Source organism: Oncorhynchus mykiss, chromosome 3 (assembly GCF_057628025.1).
Source record: "Oncorhynchus mykiss isolate SJ-2025 chromosome 3, ASM5762802v1, whole genome shotgun sequence".
Taxonomy (NCBI): domain Eukaryota; kingdom Metazoa; phylum Chordata; class Actinopteri; order Salmoniformes; family Salmonidae; genus Oncorhynchus; species Oncorhynchus mykiss.
Genome location: NC_143024.1, coordinates 93,344,483 through 93,368,440, shown reverse-complemented (window position 1 = coordinate 93,368,440; position 23,958 = coordinate 93,344,483). Strand labels below are relative to the sequence as shown.

The 23,958-nt window shown below is 45.6% G+C and overlaps 1 long non-coding RNA gene across 2 annotated transcripts in view; it reads right to left on the bottom strand.

Annotated features, from left to right (window-relative positions):
- Window positions 1–23,958, bottom strand: part of LOC149984730 (uncharacterized) — a 102,270-nt gene that overhangs the window by 36,294 nt on the left and 42,018 nt on the right. The window lies entirely within an intron of this gene.

Below are 23,958 nucleotides of genomic sequence, written 5' to 3'. Positions count from 1 at the left end.
TAAAGCGATAATGTGATAATGTGCTAAAGTGACTTGTGATAAAGTGATAATGTGATAACTTGATAATGTGATAATGTTATAAAGTGACAATGTGTTAAAGTGATAATGTGATAATGTGATAACGTGATAATGTGATAACGTGATAAAGTGACCCGTGATAAAGCGATAACATGATAACGTGATAAAGTGATAATGTGATAATGTACTAAAGTGATAATGTGATAACGCAATAATGCGATAAAGTGACTCGTGATAATGTGATAAAGCGATAATGTGATAATGCGATAAAGTGATAATGTGATAATGCGATAAAGTGATAATGTGATAATGCGATAAAGTGATAATGTGATAAAGTGATAATGTGATAATGCGATAAAGTGATAATGTGTTAATGCGATAAAGTGATAATGTGATAATGTGATGAAGTGATAATGTGATAATGTGATAAAGTGACTCGTGATAAAGTGATAACATGATAACGTGATAAAGTGATAATGTGATAATGTACTAAAGTGATAATGTGATAACGCAATAATGCGATAAAGTGATAATGTGATAATGCGATAAAGTGATAATGTGATAATGTGATAAAGTGATAATGTGATAATGTGATAATGTGATAAAGTGATAATGTGATAATGTGATAATGTGATAAAGTGATAATGTGATACAGTGACTCGTGATAGCGTTATAACACGTTTTACTTCATCACCTCAACGTTATTATTATTATCTCCAACCATTTACATCTCGTATTACTCTTTTTCAAGGTAACTATCTTGTTTTTCCATCATTAGTGAAGCCTGAATCTTGTTATTCATTAGTAGTCATGTATTCAAATCCTGAACAGCAGGTATATTAAGAGTAGGTGTTTCTTTGTTCTTTTCCCTTACAGACATACCTGGGGGGGCGGGGTAATGTACAAGATTATTATCGTCACGTCTACTGTGAGTAAATATACCTGGAGCAAATGATCACTACTGATATACAAAAGGCATCTTAAGGAAAGGAAGACCACTATATTTGGATAGTCCATCTGGTAAAACTATTAACAAACTATCTGGTGATAAGCAACTGCTAGCTAAGGTTAGGGTTTAGGGTTAGGGTAAGGTTAGGGTTAGGGTTTAGGGTTAGGGTAAGGTTAGGGTTAGGGTTTAGGGTTAGGGTAAGGTTAAGGTTAAGGTTAAGGTTAAGGTTAGGGTTTAGGGTTTAGGGTTAGGGTAAGGTTAAGGTTAGGGTTTAGGGTTAGGGTAAGGTTAGGGTTAGGGTTTAGGGTTAGGGTAAGAAAAGGGTTATGATAAGGGTTAAGATTAGGGTTAGGGTAAGAGTTAAGGTTAAGGTTAAGGTTAAGTTTAGGGTTAGGGTTTAGGGTTAGGGTAAGGTTAAGGTTAAGGTTAGGGTTTAGGGTTTAGGGTAAGGTTAAGGTTAGGGTTTAGGGTTAGGGTAAGGTTTGGGTTAGGGTTTAGGGTTAGGGTAAGAAAAGGGTTATGATAAGGGTTAAGGTTAGGGTTAGGGTAAGAGTTAAGGTTAGGGTCAGGGTAAGGTTTAAGGTTAGGGTTATGATAAGGGTTAAGTTTAAGGTTAGGGTAATGGTTAAGGTTAGGGTGATGGTTAAGGTTGGGGTTAGGTTCAGGGTTAGGGTAATGGTTAAGGTTAGGGTAAGAGTTAGGGTAAGGGTTAAGATTAGGGTTAGGGTTAGGGTAAGGGTAAGAGTTAAGGTTAGGGTTAGGGTAACGGTAAGGGTTAAGGTTAGGGTTAGGGTAAAGGTTAGGGTTAGGGTTAGGATAAGGGTTAAGGTTAGGGTTAGGGTTAGGGTTAGGGTAAGGGTTAAGGTTAGGGTTAGGGTAAAGGTTAGGGTTAGGGTTAGGGTAAGAGTTAGGGTTAGGGTTAGGGTTAGGGTAAGGGTAAGGGTTAAGGTTAGGGTTAGGGTTAGGGTAAAGGTTAGGTTTAGGGTAAAGGTTAGGGTTAGGGTAAGATTTAAGGTTAGGGTTAGGGTAAGGGTTAACTAAATAGTGAAATGTCTGGGGGTCCCTGAGAAGAGGTTTGAGAATCACTGCGCTAGTCTTTCCTGTTCGTTCTTGTTTGGGCCCTTGGAAGCTATGTGCCAGTACGTGGGCAGGCCTTTACCGTTCTGAATCTGCATCCTAAATAGCTTTCTATTCCCTACGTAGTGCACTAGTTTTGACAAGAACCCTATGGGTGGTAGTGCTCTATATAGGGAAAAAAGGGTGACATCTGTTCAGTCTCTTATTCTACCACTTTGAATAGACATTGTTGATCTCCTCTGTTGTTGTGTGGACCAATCAGAGGCAATCTCATACCTCTTCCAACCGTTCCTTTAATTTGCTGTATTTGTGAGTTCCAATGAGTCCTACTGTAATTATGAAGTCTATTGAAAGCCCTGTATCCCCCAGAGACAGTTCTCAGTGTACGAGGGAGCTGAGATGAGATCAATGGTGTCAGAGCGTATCAGGTAGAACACAAGGGGGTTGTCCCGGCTTCACTGAGCAGGAGAAGAATTATGAACCGAACCAATGGACCGTGGACCATTAAAAAAAAACCACACACACACACGCACACGCACACGCACACGCACACGCACACGCACGCACACACACACACACACACACACATGAAAGGCAGGAGTAGAATAATTTGGTACAACAACAATAAAAACACAGAGAGACAGAGCACTGTAGTCAGATCTTACTAACCATTTCCAAAATACTTGCAGAGATGATCAGAAATGTCCTCAGAGACAACAACAACAACACACGATGATAAGAATCTCAAAGATGACGTGCAGATCCAGGATCAGATCAAACCCTCATCCATATAGTGTTACTCATTGGGCTAGAGAAGGGATAACTAAATCAGATCTCATACTCTGAGACACTTTGCGGAATACAGGCCCTGATCATAGATAAAACTCTCATACTGAGAGAGTCTTTGTGAATTCGTCCCCTGACAAGACAGATATCAAAGCAAGAGAAATTTGTCAATTAGTGTCCATCAGTTGATATCAAAGATTTACTAAACATGTGTCTGATGTAGTTGGATGGTATGACTAGAATGTGTCTGATGTAGTTGGATGGTATGACTGGAATGTGTCTGATGTAGTTGGATGGTATGACTGGAATGTGTCTGATGTGGTTTGATGGTATGACTGGAATGTGTCTGATGTGGTTGGATGGTATGACTGGAATGTGTCTGATGTGGTTTGATGGTATGACTGGAATGTGTCTGATGTGGTTTGACGGTATGACTAGAATGTGTCTGATGTAGTTGGATGGTATGACTAGAATGTGTCTGATGTGGTTTGATGGTATGACTGGAATGTGTCTGATGTGGTTTGATGTTATGACTGGAATGTGTCTGATGTAGTTGGATGGTATGACTAGAATGTGTCTGATGTGGTTTGATGGTATGACTAGAATGTGTCTGATGTAGTTGGATGGTATGACTGGAATGTGTCTGATGTAGTTGGATGGTATGACTAGAATGTGTCTGATGTAGTTTGATGGTATGACTGGAATGTGTCTGATGTAGTTGGATGGTATGACTAGAATGTGTCTGATGTAGTTTGATGGTATGACTAGAATGTGTCTGATGTAGTTGGATGGTATGACTAGAATGTGTCTGATGTAGTTGGATGGTATGACTAGAATGTGTCTGATGTAGTTGGATGGTATGACTAGAATGTGTCTGATGTAGTTGGATGGTATGACTAGAATGTGTCTGATGTGGTTTGATGGTATGAGACAATCTCCACATTTGCCATGTATCTTCATTATCAGTATTGTATGTAAAAATGTTATCAAAATAATTACATTGAAATATAAAACTATTTCCATTTCATTTTAAAACATAATAAATCTGAAAAAGAACGGTAAAAAATAAATGTAATATACAGTATGAGGTACTGTATATGTGATGTGATTAACCCGTTATTAACTTGGCCCACCAGCTACAGTATGTGGTACATCATTCTGATTAACCCGTAATTAACTTGGCCCACCAGCTACAGTATGTGGTACATCATTCTGATTAACCCGTAATTAACTTGGCCCACCAGCTACAGTATGTGGTACATCATTCTGATTAACCCGTTATTAACTTGGCCCACCAGCTACAGTATGAGGTACTGTATATGTGATGTGATTAACCCGTTATTAACTTGGCCCACCAGCTACAGTATGTGGTACATCATTCTGATTAACCCGTAATTAACTTGGCCCACCAGCTACAGCATGTGGTACATCATTCTGAATAACCTGTTAACTTGGCCCAGCAGCTACAGTATGTGGTACATCATTCTGATTAACCCGTAATTAACTTGGCCCACCAGCTACAGCATGTGGTACATCATTCTGAATAACCCGTTAACTTGGCCCACCAGTAGCTCTAGGCCACAGTAATTACATGTTGAATCTAAAGGCTATCCATCTTCTGCTGGCAATTACAATTTTATCGCTTACAACTAATGCTCTCTCTCTCTCTCTCTAGCATGGAAACAAAACTTCTGATTCAGCAAGAATTAGCAGTCATTAACACAGACAAGAATAACTTCGATAATTGTTCATGAACATTCCCATGCGATGATAAAAACTCTAATTCTGAATACAATGTTACAGCTCAGTTTGTGGCAATCACATCGGCACAATGCTATGCTATTTTCATAATTATAGCCAAAATCCATCTACTCTGATTTCTTTCTGGATTGAGTGATTGTAAATTTATAGAATACTTGAGGGAAATCAACTGTCATGCTGTAAGCAATAACTTAATTGCTTTTACATAATTACTGATGACATCTGCACTGTGCTTGTCCTAGTAATACAAATCTTATAAAAAAAAACTATTATCCCAAATAAATATTTCAGCAGTGAATATTATTGATTATCTGCTGTATGGGCATCATCTAGTATATTTATAATAATACAAATAATCAGCAATCTGCAAAAAGAAAGCAAGTGAAAGAATGTCTTGAGATTAACGAAGTAACAAAGTAACAAACAACATTCTAGAATGATCGATAATTACTATAAACATTCTAAATGATTCCCTCCAACTATTCTCAGTAAACAGCTGCGGAGAGAAGATAAGTTTATCTGATATGCAGAAATTAATGCACAGAGCAAGGAAGGTTAGCAGGGATAAACATTTAGATAATGACTCTCATTCATTCCATCTCTGTCGCTTTTAATTAATAATCAACAAAGCTAAACACTAGCCCTCTCCAGTCCATACAAACTACTTACTGTGTGTGTGTGTGTGTGTGTGTGTGTGTGTGTGTGTGTGTGCGTGCGTGCGTGCGTGCGTGCGTGTGTGTGAATAATACAGTCTAATTGACGGACAACTGCTGTCACACAAACCTCTCCAAACATTATATTTGTCAGAGTGAACACAGAGGTCTGACCACATTCTACAAGACCCTACTGGTACATACACATATAGTAACATTTCTTTCACAGTTCTAAAATGTTTGGCTTAGAAGTTAAACTATCTGTTTCCAAAGAAGCCCTAAGGTCGGAGTATGGTAATATATTTGTCAGGTTCGGGCACATTGTTAGTCACAAGGACAGGTTTTCTGTCCAAAGAAAGTCCGCCCCCCCCCCCCCCCCCCCCCCCACACACACACACACACTTTGCCCTCTGCGTCTGTCTCACAGCCTTCTGGGGACCACTGCGGAGGCAGGGAGGCCGAGCAGAAATTATGTTGGTGATGTGAGCTGTCATTTGTATTGTTCCTCACCTGTAGTGCACAGGTGCTGCTAGCAACACTTTCTGTCTCACTGCTCAGCACGTACATAACAGGTCTGGAGCAAAGGAGGATGGAGGAGGAGGTGAAGGAGGAAGAGGAGGAGGAAAATGAGGAGGAAGAGGCGGAGGAAGGTGAGGAAGATGAGGAGGAAGGTGAGGAGGAAGAGCAGGAGGAGAAGGAAGATGAGGAGGAAGAGGAGGAGGAAGGTGAGGAGGAAGAGCAGGAGGAAGAGAAAGAGGAGGAGGAAGATGAGGAGGAAAGAGGAGGAAGGTGAGGAAGATGAGTAGAAGGAGGAGGAGGAGGAGGAGGAGGAGGAGGAGGAGGAGGAGAGCGACTTTTGGGAGAACAGGATATATGAATCAATGTATTACAAGATGTAAAACTAAGCATTTCATTATGCTGTGTTCACTCAGCTGTATCCTGTGCATGTGACAAACGCACCTCAATTTGGTTTACAGTAACTACAATTAGTTCTATGTCACTTACTGTAAATCAAATCAAAGTGTATTTCTCATATTATGTCACCTTGTGCGACATACAGCAAATAGAGTTAAATGGCGACAATCTGACATATTTCTAATGCGGTAGGTCTGGTTAGATAGTATATATACCACATGTTGTCTGACATATTTTCTAATGCGGTAGCTGTGGTTAGAGAGTATACCACATTTTGTCTGACATATTTCTAATGCTGTAGGTGTGGTTAGAGAGTATACCACATGTTGTCTGACACATTTCTAATGCGGTAGCTGTGGTTAGAGAGTATACCACATGTTGTCTGACACATTTCTAATGCGGTAGCTGTGGTTAGAGAGTATACCACATGTTGTCTGACATATTTCTAATGCGGTAGCTGTGGTTAGAGAGTATACCACATGTTGTCTGACACATTTCTAATGCGGTAGCTGTGGTTAGATAGTATACCACATGTTATTATGCTATGTGAAAAGCTTATATCATCAAGTCTGGTTTTCAATCAGTCGGTACGCAACATAGTCGATACGAAGAGCTTTATCAGTAAATATGACAGGCCTTTTGTTAAAAAATAGAAACAGTATTTATATTGTTTTGTTTGTTATGCTTATCAATACTAGCTGTTCCTGTAATTTAACATAAGGATGACTCGTCTATTCCTCTATCATCTACACGGCCAACAGAAAGCCTCTCCTGACTTTGTTATTAAGCGAGCTAACGAAACGGATAGCTAGTGATTTATTCATTTATTTTCTTGATCTAATTCCTTTCTGCAACTCCTTGTTTGGCCATTGAAGTATGATCTTAAAGTAAGTTCCACTTGATTTGATAGGGCTCATCCTTGTCGTTCTATGGAATTAAAGTGACATGGTTAAATAATCCTCCACTTCAATCTAGTCTACTCAGATCCAGTCCAGTGAGACGTGAGGCTGTGAAGGTCACCCCGAGTCTCAAAACTTAAGAGGATAGATCTAAATTGAGCACACTTACCTCTCCAAATGCAGTAAAGTGGTCTCTCTGGTCTCTGGTCCCCCTGGTCTCTCTGGTCTCTGGTCCCCCTGGTCTCTCTAGTCCTCCTGGTCTCTCTGGTCCCCCTGGTCCCCCTGGTCTCTCTGGTCCCCCTGATCTCTCTGGTCTCTTTGGTCCCCCTGGTCTCACTGGTCCCCCTGGTCTCTATGGTCCCCCTGGTCTCTCTGGTCTGGTGTCTGGTCTCTGGTCTCCCTGTTCTCTCTGGTCTGGTGTCTGGTGTCTGGTCTCTGGTCTCCCTGGTCTCTCTGGTCTGGTGTCTGGTGTCTGGTCTCTCGTCCCCCTGGTCTCTCTGGTCCCCCTGGTCTCTCTGTTACCTCTGGTCTCTCTGGTCCCACTGGTCTCTCTGGTCTTGTGTCTGGTCTCTCTGGTCCCCATGGTCTCTCTGGTCCCCCTGGTCTCTCTGGTACGTCTGGTCCCCCTGGTCTCTCTGGTCCCCCTGGTCTCTCTGGTCCCCCTGGTACCTCTGGTCCCCCTGGTCTCTCTGGTCCCCCTGGTCTCTCTGGTACCTCTGGCCCCCTGGTCTATCTGGTCTCTGGTCCCGATGGTACCTCTGGTCTCTCTGGTACCTCTGGTCTCTCTGGTACCTCTGGTCTCTCTTGTACCTCTGGTCCCCCTGGTACCTCTGGTCTCTCTGGTACCTCTGGTCTCTCTGGTACCTCTGGTACATCTGGTACATCTGGTCCCCCTGGTCTCTCTGGTCTGGTGTCTGGTGTCTGGTGTCTGGTCTCTGGTCCCCCTGGTCTCTCTGGTCCCCCTGGTCTTACTGGTCTCTCTGGTCTCTATGGTCCCCCTGGTCTCTCTGGTCCCCCTGGTCTCTCTGGTCCCCCTGGTCCCCCTGGTCTCTCTGGTCCCCCTGGTCTCTCTGGTACCTCTGCCCCCTGGTCTCTCTGGTCCCCCTGGTCTCTCTGGTACCTCTGGTCCCCTGGTCTCTCTGGTCCCCCTAGTCTCTCTGGTCCCCCTAGTATCTCTGGTCCCCCTGGTCCCCCTGGTCTCTCTGGTCTCTCTGGTCCCCCTGGTCTCTCTGGTATCTCTGGTCCCCGTGGTCTCTCTGGTACCTCTGGTCTTTCTGGTACATCTGGTCCCCCTGGTCTCTCTGGTCTGGTGTCTGGTGTCTGGTCTCTGGTCCCCCTGGTCTCTCTGGTCCCCCTAGTCTTACTGGTCTCTCTGGTCTCTCTGGTCTCTCTGATCCCTCTGGTCTCTCTGGTCTCTCTGGTCCCCCTGGTCTCTCTGGTACTTCTGGTCCCCTGGTCTCGCTGGTCCCCCTGGTCCCCCTGGTCTCTCTGGTCCCCCTGGTCTCTCTGGTCTCTCTGGTCCCCCTGGTCTCTCTGGTACCTCTGGTATTTCTGGTACCTCTGGTCTCTCTGGTACCTCTGGTCTGGTGTCTGGTCTCTCTGGTCCCCTTGGTCTCTCTGGTCCCCCTGGTCTCTCTGGTACCTCTGGTCAATCTGGTATCCCTGGTCTGGTGTCTGGTCTCTCTGGTACCTCTGGTCTGGTGTCTGGTACCTCTGGTCTCTCTGGTACCTCTGGTCTGGTGTCTAGTACCTCTGGTCTCTCTGGTACCTCTGTTACCTCTGGTCTGGTGTCTGGTACCTCTGGTCTGGTGTCTGGTCTCTCTGGTACCTCTTGTCCGGTGTCTGGTCTCTCTGGTACCTCTGGTCTGGTGACTGATATCTCTGGTCTGGTGGCTGGTCTTTCTGGTACCTCTGTTCTCTCCGGTATCTCTGGTCTGGTGTCTGGTACCTCTGGTCTTTCTGGTACCTCTGGTCTGGTGTCTGGTACCTCTGGTCTGGTGTCTGGTCTCTCTGGTCTGGTGTCTGGTATCTCTGGTCTGGTGTCTGGTATCTCTGGTCTGGTGTCTGGTCTTTCTGGTACCTCTGGTCTCTCTGGTATCTCTGGTCTGCTGTCTGGTCTTTCTGGTACCTCTGGTCTAGTGTCTGGTCTCTCTGGTCCCCCTGGTCTCTCTGGTACCTCTGTTCTGGTGTCTGGTCTTTCTGGTACCTCTGGTCTCTCTGATCTCTCTTGTGTAAGTTCTCTCTGGTCTAAGGTCTCTCTGGTCTCTGGTCTCTCTGGTCTATGGTCTCTGGTTTCTCGGGTGTCTGGTCTATCTGGTCTATGGTTTCTCTGGTCTCTCTGGTCTCGCTGGTTTCTCTGGTTTCTCTGGTCTCTCTGGTCTATGGTCTCTGGTTTCTCTAGTCTCTCTGGTCTATGGTCTCTTGTTTCTCTAGTCTCTCTGGTCTCTCTTGTCTATGGTCTCTCTGGTCTATGGTCTCTGGTTTCTCTGGTGTCTCTGGTCTACCTGGTCTCTGGCCTCTCTGGTCTCTGGTTTCTCTGGTCTCTTTGGTCTCTGGTCTCTCTGGTGTATGGTCTCTGGTTTCTTTGGTGTCTCTGGTTTCTCTGGTGTCTGGTCTCTCTGGTGTCTGGTCTCTCTGGTCTCTGGTCTCTCTGGTCTGTATTTGAAACAAACATATCTAGCCATGCTGCTCATTTTCCATCGAAAGGTTGCAAGTTCAATCCCCGAGCTGACAAGGTACAAATCTGTCGTTCTGCCCCTGAACAGGCAGTTAACCCCACTGTTCCTAGGCTGTCATTGAAAATAAGAATTTGTTCTTAACTGACTTGCCTAGTTAAAAATAAAGGTAAAAAGAAAAAAAAGGGTGCTGACCATAATGTGGTTGGTGCTAGCTGGGATCCAGGGGGCTGACCATGATGTTGTTGGTGCTAGCTGGGATCCAGGGGGCTGACCATGATGTGGTTGGTGCTAGCTGGGATCCAGGGTGCTGACAATGATGTGGTTGGTGCTAGCTGAGATCCAGGGTGCTGACCATGATGTGGTTGGTGCTAGCTGGGATCCAGGGTGCTGACCATCATGTTGTTGGTGCTAGCTGGGATCCAGGGTGCTGACCATGATGTTGTTGGTGCTAGCTGGGATCCAGGGTGCTGACCATGATGTGGTTGGTGCTAGCTGGGATCCAGGGTGCTGACCATGATGTGGTTGGTGCTAGCTGGGATCCAGGGGGCTGACCATGATGTTGTTGGTGCTAGCTGGGATCCAGGGGCTGACCATGATGTGGTTGGTGCTAGCTGGGATCTAGGGTGCTGACAATGATGTGGTTGGTGCTAGCTGGGATCCAGGGTGCTGACCATGATGTGGTTGGTGCTAGCTGGGATCCAGGGTGCTGACCATGATGTGGTTGGTGCTAGCTGGGATCCAGGGTGCTGACCATGATGTGGTTGGTGCTAGCTGGGATCCAGGGTGCTGACCATGATGTGGTTGGTGCTAGCTGGGATCCAGGGTGCTGACAATGATGTGGTTGGTGCTAGCTGGGATCCAGGGTGCTGACCATGATGTGGTTGGTGCTAGCTGGGATCCAGGGGGCTGACCATGATGTTGTTGGTGCTAGCTGGGATCCAGGGTGCTGACCATGATGTGGTTGGTGCTAGCTGGGATCCAGGGTGCTGACCATGATGTTGTTGGTGCTAGCTGAGATCCAGGGTGCTGACCATGATGTGGTTGGTGCTAGCTGGGATCCAGGGTGCTGACCATGATGTGGTTGATGCTTGCTGGGAACCTGAGGAGACTGTCACAGTACTGAGTTGCAGATAGATAAAGGGAATTGATGCCCAGCCGGCGGGATCAGCATTAACTAGTGTTAATGAATGTGAGGATACTGAGAGACATCCGGTATAGACCATACATCACGCCCACTGACACACACCCACACACACACACACACACACACACACACACACACACACACACACACACACACACACACACACGGTATAGATCATACATCACTCCCTGACACACACACAGACACACACACTGAGAGACATTCGGTAACAGACCATACATCACCCCACTGACACACACACACACACACGAACGCACACACACAAGCAGGCTACCTAGCCTGTGTGTGTGTGCGCGGGCGTGGCAGGGTAGCCTAGTGGTTAGAGCGTTGGACTAGTAACCAAAAGGTTGCAAGATTGAATCCCCCGAGCTGACAGGGTCAAAAACTGTTGTTCTGCCCCCTGAACAAGGCAGTTAACCCACTGTTCCTAGGCCGTCATTGTAAATAAGAATTTGTTCTTAACTGACATGCCTAGTTAAATAAAGGTAATATAAACACAGAACACACACACACTACGAGACTTCCCGGGCAAGACTACCGCCTATAAAAATGTTCTGCCCCATAGCAAACAGTGTAGAATTGCAGGAAATGTGCTTTAAAAAGGCTAAATGTTCTCTTAGCGTCATGACAAAGTGTTCTCTTAGCGTCATGACAAAATGTTCTCTTCACGTCATGACAAAGTGTTCTCTTAGCGTCATGACAAAATGTTATCTTAGCGCCATGACAAAATGTTCTCTTAGCGTCATGACAAAGTGTTCTCTTAGCGTCATGACAAAATGTTCTCTTCACGTCATGACAAAGTGTTCTCTTAGCGTCATGACAAAGTGTTCTCTTAGCGTCATGACAAAATGTTATCTTAGCGCCATGACAAAATGTTCTCTTAGCGTCATGACAAAGTGTTCTCTTCACGTCATGACAAAGTGTTCTCTTAGTGTCATGACAAAATGTTATCTTAGCGTCATGACAAAGTGTTCTCTTCATGTCATGACAAAGTGTTCTCTTAGTGTCATGACAAAATGTTCTCTTAGCGTCATGACAAAGTGTTCTCTTCGCATCATGACAAAGTGTTCTCTTAGTGTCATGACAAAATGTTCTCTTCACGTCATGACAAAGTGTTCTCTTAGCGTCATGACAAAATGTTCTCTTCACGTCATGACAAAGTGTTCTCTTAGTGTCATGACAAAATGTTCTCTTCACGTCATGACAAAGTGTTCTCTTAGCGTCATGACAAAATGTTCTCTTAGCGTCATGACAACATGTTCTCTTCACGTCATGACAAAGTGTTCTTTTAACGTCATGACAAAGTGTTCTCTTAGTGTCATGACAAAATGTTCTCTTAGCGTCATGACAAAATGTTCTCTTAGCGTCATGACAAAATGTTCTCTTCACGTCATGACAAAGTGTTCTCTTAACGTCATGACAAAGTGTTCTCTTAGTGTCATGACAAAATGTTATCTTAGCGTCATGACAAAGTGTTCTCTTCACATCATGACAAAGTGTTCTCTTAGTGTCATGACAAAATGTTCTCTTAGCGTCATGACAAAGTGTTCTCTTCGCATCATGACAAAGTGTTCTCTTAGCGTCATGACAAAATGTTCTCTTAGCGTCATGACAAAGTGTTCTCTTAGTGTCATGACAAAGTGTTCTCTTCACGTCATGACAAAATGTTCTCTTAGCGCCATGACAAAATGTTCTCTTAGCGTCATGACAAAGTGTTCTCTTCACGTCATGACAAAGTGTTCTCTTAGCGTCATGACAAAATGTTCTCTTCACGTCATGACAAAGTGTTCTCTTAGCGTAATGGCAAAATGTTATCTTAGCGCCATGACAAAATGTTCTCTTAGCGTCATGACAAAGTGTTCTCTTCACGTCATGACAAAGTGTTCTCTTAGTGTCATGACAAAATGTTCTCTTAGCGTCATGACAAAGTGTTCTCTTCACGTCATGACAAAGTGTTCTCTTAGTGTCATGACAAAATGTTCTCTTAGCGTCATGACAAAGTGTTCTCTTCGCATCATGACAAAGTGTTCTCTTAGTGTCATGACAAAATGTTCTCTTCACGTCATGACAAAGTGTTCTCTTAGCGTCATGACAAAATGTTCTCTTCACGTCATGACAAAGTGTTCTCTTCACGTCATGACAAAGTGTTCTCTTAGTGTCATGACAAAATGTTCTCTTCTTGTCATGACAAAGTGTTCTCTTAGCGTCATGACAAAATGTTCTCTTAGCGTCATGACAACATGTTCTCTTCACGTCATGACAAAGTGTTCTCTTAGTGTCATGACAAAATGTTCTCTTAGCGTCATGACAAAATGTTCTCTTAGCGTCATGACAAAATGTTCTCTTCACGTCATGACAAAGTGTTCTCTCAACGTCATGACAAAGTGTTCTCTTAGTGTCATGACAAAATGTTATCTTAGCGTCATGACAAAGTGTTCTCTTCACGTCATGACAAAGTGTTCTCTTAGTGTCATGACAAAATGTTCTCTTAGCGTCATGACAAAGTGTTCTCTTCGCATCATGACAAAGTGTTCTCTTAGCGTCATGACAAAATGTTCTCTTAGCGTCATGACAAAGTGTTCTCTTAGTGTCATGACAAAGTGTTCTCTTAGCGTCATGACAAAATGTTCTCTTCACGTCATGACAAAGTGTTCTCTTAGCGTAATGGCAAAATGTTATCTTAGCGCCATGACAAAATGTTCTCTTAGCGTCATGACAAAGTGTTCTCTTCACGTCATGACAAAGTGTTCTCTTAGTGTCATGACAAAATGTTCTCTTAGCGTCATGACAAAATGTTCTCTTCACGTCATGACAAAGTGTTCTCTTAGCGTCATGACAAAATGTTCTCTTCACGTCATGACAAAGTGTTCTCTTCACGTCATGACAAAGTGTTCTCTTAGTGTCATGACAAAATGTTCTCTTCTTGTCATGACAAAGTGTTCTCTTAGCGTCATGACAAAATGTTCTCTTAGCGTCATGACAACATGTTCTCTTCACGTCATGACAAAGTGTTCTCTTAACGTCATGACAAAGTGTTCTCTTAGTGTCATGACAAAATGTTCTCTTAGCGTCATGACAAAATGTTCTCTTAGCGTCATGACAAAATGTTCTCTTCACGTCATGACAAAGTGTTCTCTCAACGTCATGACAAAGTGTTCTCTTAGTGTCATGACAAAATGTTCTCTTAGCGTCATGACAAAGTGTTCTCTTCGCATCATGACAAAGTGTTCTCTTAGCGTCATGACAAAATGTTCTCTTAGCGTCATGACAAAGTGTTCTCTTAGTGTCATGACAAAGTGTTCTCTTCACGTCATGACAAAATGTTCTCTTAGCGCCATGACAAAATGTTCTCTTAGCGTCATGACAAAGTGTTCTCTTCACGTCATGACAAAGTGTTCTCTTAGTGTCATGACAAAATGTTCTCTTAGCGTCATGACAAAGTGTTCTCTTCACGTCATGACAAAGTGTTCTCTTAGTGTCATGACAAAGTGTTCTCTTCACGTCATGACAAAATGTTCTCTTCACGTCATGACAAAGTGTTCTCTTAGCGTCATGACAAAGTGTTCTCTTAGCGTCATGACAAAATCTTCTCTTCACGTCATGACAAAATGTTCTCTTAGCGTCATGACAAAATGTTCTCTTAGCGTCTTGACAAAGTGTTCTCTTAGTGTCATGACAAAGTGTTCTCTTCACGTCATGACAAAGTGTTCTCTTAGCGTCATGACAAAGTGTTCTCTTAGCGTCATCACAAAGTGTTCTCTTAGTGTCATGACAAAGTGTTCTCTTAGCGTCATGACAAAGTGTTCTCTTAGCGTCATGACAAAGTGTTCTCTTAGCGTCATGACAAAGTGTTCTCTTAGCGTCATGACAAAGTGTTCTCTTAGCGTCATGACAAAGTGTTCTCTTAGCGTCATGACAAAGTGTTCTCTTCACGTCATGACAAAATGTTCTCTTAGCGTCATGACAAAATGTTCTCTTAGCGTCATGACAAAGTGTTCTCTTCACGTCATGACAAAATGTTCTCTTAACGTCATGACAAAATGTTATCTTAGCGCCATGACAAAATGTTCTCTTAGCGTCATGACAAAGTGTTCTCTTAGCGTCATGACAAAGTGTTCTCTTCACGTCATGACAAAGTGTTCTCTTAGCGTCATGACAAAGTGTTCTCTTAGCGTCATGACAAAATGTTCTCTTCACGTCATGACAAAATGTTCTCTTAGCGTCATGACAAAGTGTTCTCTTCACGTCATGACAGAGTGTTCTCTTAGTGTCATGACAAAGTGTTCTCTTCACGTCATGACAAAATGTTCTCTTAGCGTCATGACAAAGTGTTCTCTTCACGTCATGACAAAATATTTACAATATCATTGATAATCTGCACATTTCTTTCTGCACCCTGCAACATGTTTAAAATGCAATAAATGTAACTATTTATTTTCTTGTACAGTCACAAGTTTAATGTAGTCATTGTGTGCTAGGAATATGGGACCAAACTACAATTGTCCTAACACTTTTTGATACCCTAAAATGGGGTATCTAAATAAAAAAAAGCAATTTAATTTCTAAATGTTACATCCCTGGTTTCCCTGGTTTCTCTGGTCTCTGGTTTCCCTGGTTTCTCTGGTCTCTGGTTTCCCTGGTCTCTCTGGTCTCCGGTTTCCCTGGTCTCTCTGGTCTCTGGTTTCCCTGGTTTCTCTGGTTTCTGGTTTCCCTGGTTTCTCTGGTTTCCCTGGTTTCTCGGGTCTCTGGTTTCTCTGGTCTCTCTGGTCTCTGGTTTCTCTGATCTCTCTGGTCTCTGGTTTCCCCCTGGTCTCTCTCGTCTCCGGTTTCCCTGGTCTCTCTGGTCTCTGGTTTCCCTGGTCTCTCTGGTCTCTGGTTTCCCTGGTCTCTCTGGTCTCTGGTTTCCCTGGTCTCTCTGGTCTCTGGTATCTCTGGTCTCTGGTCTCTGGTTTCCCTGGTTTCTCTGGTCTCTGGTCTATGGTCTCTGGTTTCCATGGTTTCCCTGGTTTCTCTGGTCTCTGGTCTCTGGTCTATGTCTATGGTCTCTCTGGTCTCTGGTCTATGGTCTCTGGTCTATGGTCTCTGGTCTCTGGTCTCTCTGGTCTATGGTCTCTGGTCTATGGTCTATGGTCTCTGGTATATGGTCTATGGTCTCTGGTCTCTGATCTATGGTCTCTGGTCTATGGTCTCTCTGGTCTCTGGTCTCTGGTCTATGGTCTATGGTCTCTGGTCTATGGTCTCTGGTCTCTCTGGTCTCTGGTCTCTGGTCTCTGGTCTCTGGTCTCTGGTCTCTGGTCTATGGTCTCTGGTCTCTCTGGTCTCTGGTCTCTCTGGTCTCTCTGGTCTATGGTCTATGGTCTATGGTCTCTGGTCTATGGTCTCTGAGCTCTGGTCTATGGTCTATGGTCTCTGGTCTATGGTCTCTGGTCTATGGTCTCTGGTCTCTCTGGTCTCTGGTCTCTCTGGTCTCTCTGGTCTATGGTCTCTGGTCTATGGTCTATGGTCTCTGGTCTATGGTCTATGGTCTCTGGTCTCTGGTCTCTGGTCTCTGGTCTCTGGTCTATGGTATCTGGTCTATGGTCTCTCTGGTCTCTGGTCTCTGGTCTATGGTCTATGGTCTCTCTGGTCTCTGGTCTCTGGTCTATGGTCTATGGTCTCTGGTCTATGGTCTCTGGTCTATGGTCTCTGGTCTCTGGTCTCTCTGGTCTCTCTGGTCTCTCTGGTCTCTCTGGTCTCTGGTCTCTCTGGTCTATGGCCTCTGGTCTATGGTCTCTGGTCTCTGGTCTATGGTCTCTGGTCTCTGGTCTATGGTCTCTCTGGTATCTGGTCTCTGGTCTATGGTCTATGGTCTCTGGTCTATGGTCCCTGGTCTCTCTGGTCTCTGGTCTCTGGCCTATGGTCTATGGTCTCTGGTCTCTGGTCTCTGGTCTCTGGTCTCTGGTCTCTGGTCTATGGTCTCTGGTCTATGGTCTCTGGTCTCTGGTCTATGATCTATGGTCTCTGGTCTATGGTCTCTGGTCTCTGGTCTATGGTCTATGGTCTCTGGTCTCTGGTCTCTGGTCTCTGGTCTCTGGTCTCTCTGGTCTCTCTGGTCTCTCTGGTCTCTGGTCTCTCTGGTCTATGGTCTCTGGTCTCTGGTCTATGGTCTCTCTGGTCTCTGGTGTCTGGTCTATGGTCTATGGTCTCTGGTCTATGGTCTCTGGTCTCTGGTCTCTCTGGTCTCTGGTCTCTGGTCTCTGGTCTCTGGTCTATGGTCTCTGGTCTATGGTCTCTCTGGTCTCTGGTCTCTGGTCTATGGTCTATGGTCTCTGGTCTATGGTCTCTGGTCTCTCTGGTCTCTGGTCTCTGGTCTATGGTCTATGGTCTATGGTCTCTGGTCTATGGTCTCTGGTCTATGGTCTCTGGTCTCTCTGGTCTCTGGTCTCTCTGGTCTCTCTGGTCTCTCCGGTCTATGGTCTCTCTGGTCTATGGTCTCTGGTCTCTCTGGTCTCTGGTCTCTCTGGTCTCTGGTCTCTCTGGTCTCTGGTCTCTGGTCTATGGTCTATGGTCTATGGTCTCTGGTCTATGGTCTCTGGTCTCTCTGGTCTCTGGTCTCTGGTCTCTGGTCTATGGTCTCTGCTCTATGGTCTCTGGTCTCTCTGGTCTCTGGTCTCTCTGGTCTCTCTGGTCTCTGGTCTCTGGTCTATGGTCTATGGTCTCTGGTCTATGGTCTATGGTCTATGGTCTCTGGTCTATGGTCTCTGGTCTCTCTGGTCTCTGGTCTCTCTGGTCTCTCTGGTCTCTCTGGTCTCTCCGGTCTATGGTCTCTCTGGTCTATGGTCTCTGGTCTCTCTGGTCTCTGGTCTCTCTGGTCTCTGGTCTCTCTGGTCTCTGGTCTCTGGTCTATGGTCTATGGTCTCTGGTCTCTCTGGTCTCTGGTCTCTCTGGTCTCTTGTCTCTCTTGTCTCTCTGGTCTATGGTCTCTGGTCTCTCTGGTCTCTGGTCTCTCTGGTCTCTCTGGTCTATGGTCTCTCTGGTCTATGGTCTCTGGTCTCTCTGGTCTCTTGTCTCTCTGGTCTATGGTCTCTGGTCTCTCTGGTCTCTTGTCTCTCTGGTCTCTGGTCTCTCTGGTCTCTCTGGTCTCTGGTTTCTCTGTAAATAAATCTAACCCGATTTTGAATGACAATACCCTCAAATGAAAGTTGATAATCATTAACCTCATATTCATCCATACATTTCAAATCCAAAGTGCTGGAAATCCAAAAACCAAAACATGTATAAATGTCCCAATACTGTTGTACCTCTCACTGTATGCACTTCCCAATACTGTTGTACCTCACTGTATGCACTTCCCAATACTGTTGTACCTCACTGTATGCACTTCCCAATACTGTTGTACCTCACTGTATGCACTTCCCAATACTGTTGTACCTCACTGTATGCACTTCCCAATACTGTTGTACCTCACTGTATGCACTTCCCAATACTGTTGTACCTCACTGTATGCACTTCCCAATACTGTTGTACCTCACTGTATGCACTTCCCAATACTGTTGTACCTCACTGTATGCACTTCCCAATACTGTTGTACCTCACTGTATGCACTTCCGAATACTGTTGTACCTCACTGTATGCACTTCCCAATACAGTTGTACCTCACTGTATGCACTTCCCAATACTGTTGTACCTCACTGTATGCACTTACCAATACTGTTGTACCTCACTGTATGCACTTCCCAATACTGTTGTACCTCACTGTATGCACTTCCCAATACCGTTGTACCTCACTGTATGCACTTCCCAATACTGTTGTACCTCACTGTATGCACTTCCCAATACTGTATTACCTCACTGTATGCACTTCCCAATACTGTTGTACCTCACTGTATGCACTTCCCAATACTGTTGTACCTCACTGTATGCACTTCCCAATACTGTTGTACCTCACTGTATGCACTTCCCAATACTGTTGTACCTCACTGTATGCACTTCCCAATACTGTTGTACCTCACTGTATGCACTTCCCAATACTGTATTACCTCACTGTATGCACTTCCCAATACTGTTGTACCTCACTGTATGCACTTCCCAATACTGTTGTACCTCACTGTATGCACTTCCCAATACTGTTGTACCTCACTGTATGCACTTCCCAATACTGTTGTACCTCACTGTATGCACTTCCCAATACTGTTGTACCTCACTGTATGCACTTCCCAATACTGTTGTACCTCACTGTATGCACTTCCCAATACTGTTGTACCTCACTGTATGCACTTCCCAATACTGTTGTACCTCACTGTATGCACTTCCCAATACTGTTGTACCTCACTGTATGCACTTCCCAATACTGTTGTACCTCACTGTATGCACTTCCCAATACTGTTGTACCTCACTGTATGCACTTCCCAATACTGTTGTACCTCACTGTATGCACTTCCCAATACTGTTGTACCTCAATGTATGCACTTCCCAATACTGTTGTATCTCACTGTATGCACTTCCGAATACTGTTGTACCTCACTGTATGCACTTCCCAATACTGTTGTACATCACTGTATGCACTTCCCAATACAGTTGTACCTCACTGTATGCACTTCCCAATACTGTTGTACCTCACTGTATGCACTTCCCAATACTGTTGTACCTCACTGTATGCACTTCCCAATACTGTTGTACCTCACTGTATGCACTTCCCAATACTGTTGTACCTCACTGTATGCACTTCCCAATACTGTTGTACCTCACTGTATGCACTTCCGAATACTGTTGTACCTCACTGTATGCACTTCCCAATACTGTTGTACCTCACTGTATGCACTTCCCAATACTGTTGTACCTCACTGTATGCACTTACCAATACTGTTGTACCTCACTGTATGCACTTCCCAATACTGTTGTACCTCACTGTATGCACTTCCCAATACCGTTGTACCTCACTGTATGCACTTCCCAATACTGTTGTACCTCACTGTATGCACTTCCCAATACTGTATTACCTCACTGTATGCACTTCCCAATACTGTTGGACCTCACTGTATGCACTTCCCAATACTGTTGTACCTCACTGTATGCACTTCCCAATACTGTTGTACCTCACTGTATGCACTTCCCAATACTGTTGTACCTCACTGTATGCACTTCCCAATACTGTTGTACCTCACTGTATGCACTTCCCAATACTGTATTACCTCACTGTATGCACTTCCCAATACTGTTGTACCTCACTGTATGCACTTCCCAATACTGTTGTACCTCACTGTATGCACTTCCCAATACTGTTGTACCTCACTGTATGCACTTCCCAATACTGTTGTACCTCACTGTATGCACTTCCCAATACTGTATTACCTCACTGTATGCACTTCCCAATATTGTTGTACCTCACTGTATGCACTTCCCAATACTGTTGTACCTCACTGTATGCACTTCCCAATACTGTTGTACCTCACTGTATGCACTTCCCAATACTGTATTACCTCACTGTATGCACTTCCCAATACTGTTGTACCTCACTGTATGCACTTCCCAATACTGTTGTACCTCACTGTATGCACTTCCCAATACTGTTGTACCTCACTGTATGCACTTCCCAATACTGTTGTACCTCACTGTATGTGTCATGTATTGTCATGTTGTGTCTTGTTTCTGTCCTTTCCCTTCACCCTGTCTCCCTCTGCTGGTCGTTATTAGGTTACCTTTTCTCCCCCTCTTTCCCCCAGCTTTTCCTTGTCTCCTCCTAACTACCTCGTTCACCCCTTTTCCCACCTGTTCCCTTTTTCCCTCTGATTAGGTCTCTATATCTCTCTCTGTTCCTGCTCCTGTCTTTGTCGGATTCTTGTTTGTGTTAGTCATGCCTGAACCAGACTATCGTCATGTTTGCTGCAACCTTGTCCTGTCCTGTCGGAATCTGCCGGTCCATCTGAGCCTACGTTTGTTTTGTTATTAAAGAAGCTCTGTTTACGTTAATTCGCTTTTGGGTCCTCATTCACGCACCGTAACAGAAGAATCCGACCAAGAATTGACCCAGCGACTTCGGATCCTCTCCACTCAGCCGTCGAGATCCAGGGAGCGATGCTAGGCAGACACGAGCAGGAATTGTCTGCTGCTCGACATGCCGTTGAGACCCTGGCCACCCAAGTCTCCAACCTCACAGAACAGGTTCACCATCTCCGCCTCGATCCACCGGCCACTTCCAGGGCTTTCGAATCTCCGGAGCCCAGAATCAATAACCCGCCGTGTTACTCTGGGGAGCCCACTGAATGCCGCTCGTTCCTCACCCAGTGTGATATTGTGTTTTCTCTCCAGCCCAACACTTACTCCAGGAGCACTGCTCGTGTCGCCTACGTCATATCTCTCCTTACTGGACGGGCTCGTGAGTGGGGCACGTCAATCTGGGAGGCAAGGGCTGAGTGTACTAACCAGTATCAGGACTTTAAGGAGGAGATGATACGGGTTTTTGATCGATCTGTTTTTGGGGAGGAGGCTTCCAGGGTACTGTCTTCCCTATGTCAAGGTAATCGATCCATAACAGACTACTCTATTGAGTTTCGCACTCTTGCTGCCTCCAGTGGCTGGAACGAGCCGGCTTTGCTCGCTCGTTTTCTGGAGGGTCTCCGCGCAGAGGTAAAGGATGAGATTCTCTCCCGGGAGGTTCCTTCCAGCGTGGATTCCTTGATTGAACTCGCTATTCGCATTGAGCGTCGGGTTGATCTTCGTCACCGAGCTCGTGGAAAGGAGCTCGCGTTCTCCGTTGCCCCCCTCTCCTCATCTATACCATCTTCCTCTGCCGGCTCGGGTGCTGAGCCTACGCAGCTGGGAGGTATCCGCATCTCGACTAAGGAGAGGGAACGGAGAATCACCAACCGCCTCTGTCTCTATTGCGGTTCTGCTGGTCATTTTGTCACTTCATGTCCAGTAAAAGCCAGAGCTCATCAGTAAGCGGAGGGCTACTGGTGAGCGCTACTACTCCTGTCTTTCCTTCAAGATCCTGCACTACCTTGTCGGTCCATCTACGCTGGACCGGTTCGTCAGCTTCCTGCAGTGCCTTAATAGACTCTGGGGCGGAGGGCTGTTTTATGGACGAGACCTGGGCTCGGGAACATGACATTCCTCTCAGACAGTTAAGGGAGTCCACGGCCTTGTTCGCCCTGGATGGTAGTCCTCTCCCCAGGATTCAGCGTGAGACGCTACCGTTAACCCTCACTGTTTCTGGTAATCATAGCGAAACCATTTCTTTTTTAATTTTTCGTTCACCTTTTACACCTGTTGTTTTGGGCCATCCCTGGCTAGTTTGTCATAATCCTTCCATTAATTGGTCTAGTAATTCTATCCTCTCCTGGAACGTCTCTTGTCATGTGAAATGTTTAATGTCTGCTATCCCTCCTGTTTCCTCTGTCTCTTCTTCACAGGAGGAGCCTGGTGATTTGACAGGGGTGCCGGAGGAATATCACGATCTGCGCACGGTGTTCAGTCGGTCCAGGGCCACCTCTCTTCCTCCACACCGGTCGTATGATTGTAGTATTGATCTCCTTCCGGGAACCACTCCCCCCCGGGGTAGACTATACTCTCTGTCGGCTCCCGAACGTAAGGCTCTCGAAGATTATTTGTCTGTAGCTCTTGCCGCCGGTACCATAGTCCCCTCCTCCTCTCCCGCCGGAGCGGGGTTTTTTTTTGTTAAGAAGAAGGACGGGTCCCTGCGCCCCTGCATAGATTATCGAGGGCTGAATGACATAACAGTGAAGAATCGTTATCCGCTTCCTCTTATGTCTTCAGCCTTCGAGATCCTGCAGGGAGCCAGGTTTTTCACTAAGTTGGACCTTCGTAACGCTTACCATCTCGTGCGCATCAGGGAGGGGGACGAGTGGAAGACGGCGTTCAACACTCCGTTAGGGCACTTTGAATACCGGGTTCTTCCTTTCGGCCTCGCTAACGCTCCAGCTGTCTTTCAGGCATTAGTCAATGATGTCCTGAGAGACATGCTGAACATCTTTGTTTTCGTTTACCTTGACGATATCCTGATTTTTTCTCCGTCACTCCAGATTCATGTTCAGCACGTTCGACGTGTCCTCCAGCGCCTTTTAGAGAATTGTCTTTTTGTGAAGGCTGAGAAGTGCTCTTTTCATGCCTCCTCCGTCACATTTCTCGGTTCTGTTATTTCCGCTGAAGGCATTAAGATGGATCCCGCTAAGGTCCAAGCTGTCATTGATTGGCCCGTCCCTAGGTCACGCGTCGAGCTGCAGCGCTTTCTCGGCTTCGCGAACTTCTATCGTCGTTTCATCCGTAATTTCGGTCAGGTGGCAGCCCCTCTCACAGCCCTTACTTCTGTCAAGACGTGCTTTAAGTGGTCCGTTTCCGCCCAGGGAGCTTTTGATCTCCTCAAGAATCGTTTTACATCCGCACCTATCCTTGTTACACCTGACGTCACTAGACAGTTCGTTGTCGAGGTTGACGCGTCAGAGGTGGGCGTGGGAGCCATTCTTTCTCAGCGCTCCCTCTCTGACGACAAGGTCCACCCTTGCGCGTATTTTTCTCATCGCCTGTCGCCGTCGGAACGTAACTATGATGTGGGAAACCGCGAACTGCTCGCCATCCGCTTAGCCCTAGGCGAATGGCGACAGTGGTTGGAGGGGGCGACCGTTCCTTTTGTCGTTTGGACTGACCATAGGAACCTTGAGTACATCCGTTCTGCCAAACGACTTAATGCGCGTCAGGCGCGCTGGGCGCTGTTTTTCGCTCGTTTCGAGTTCGTGATTTCTTATCGTCCGGGCTCTAAGAACACCAAGCCTGATGCTTTATCTCGTCTCTTCAGTTCTTCAGTAGCCTCCACTGACCCCGAGGGGATTCTCCCTGAGGGGCGTGTTGTCGGGTTGACTGTCTGGGGAATTGAGAGGCAGGTAAAGCAAGCACTCACTCACACTCCGTCGCCGCGCGCTTGTCCTAGGAACCTTCTTTTCGTTCCCGTTCCTACTCGTCTGGCCGTTCTTCAGTGGGCTCACTCTGCCAAGTTAGCCGGCCACCCTGGCGTTCGGGGTACGCTTGCTTCCATTCGCCAGCGTTTTTGGTGGCCCACCCGGGA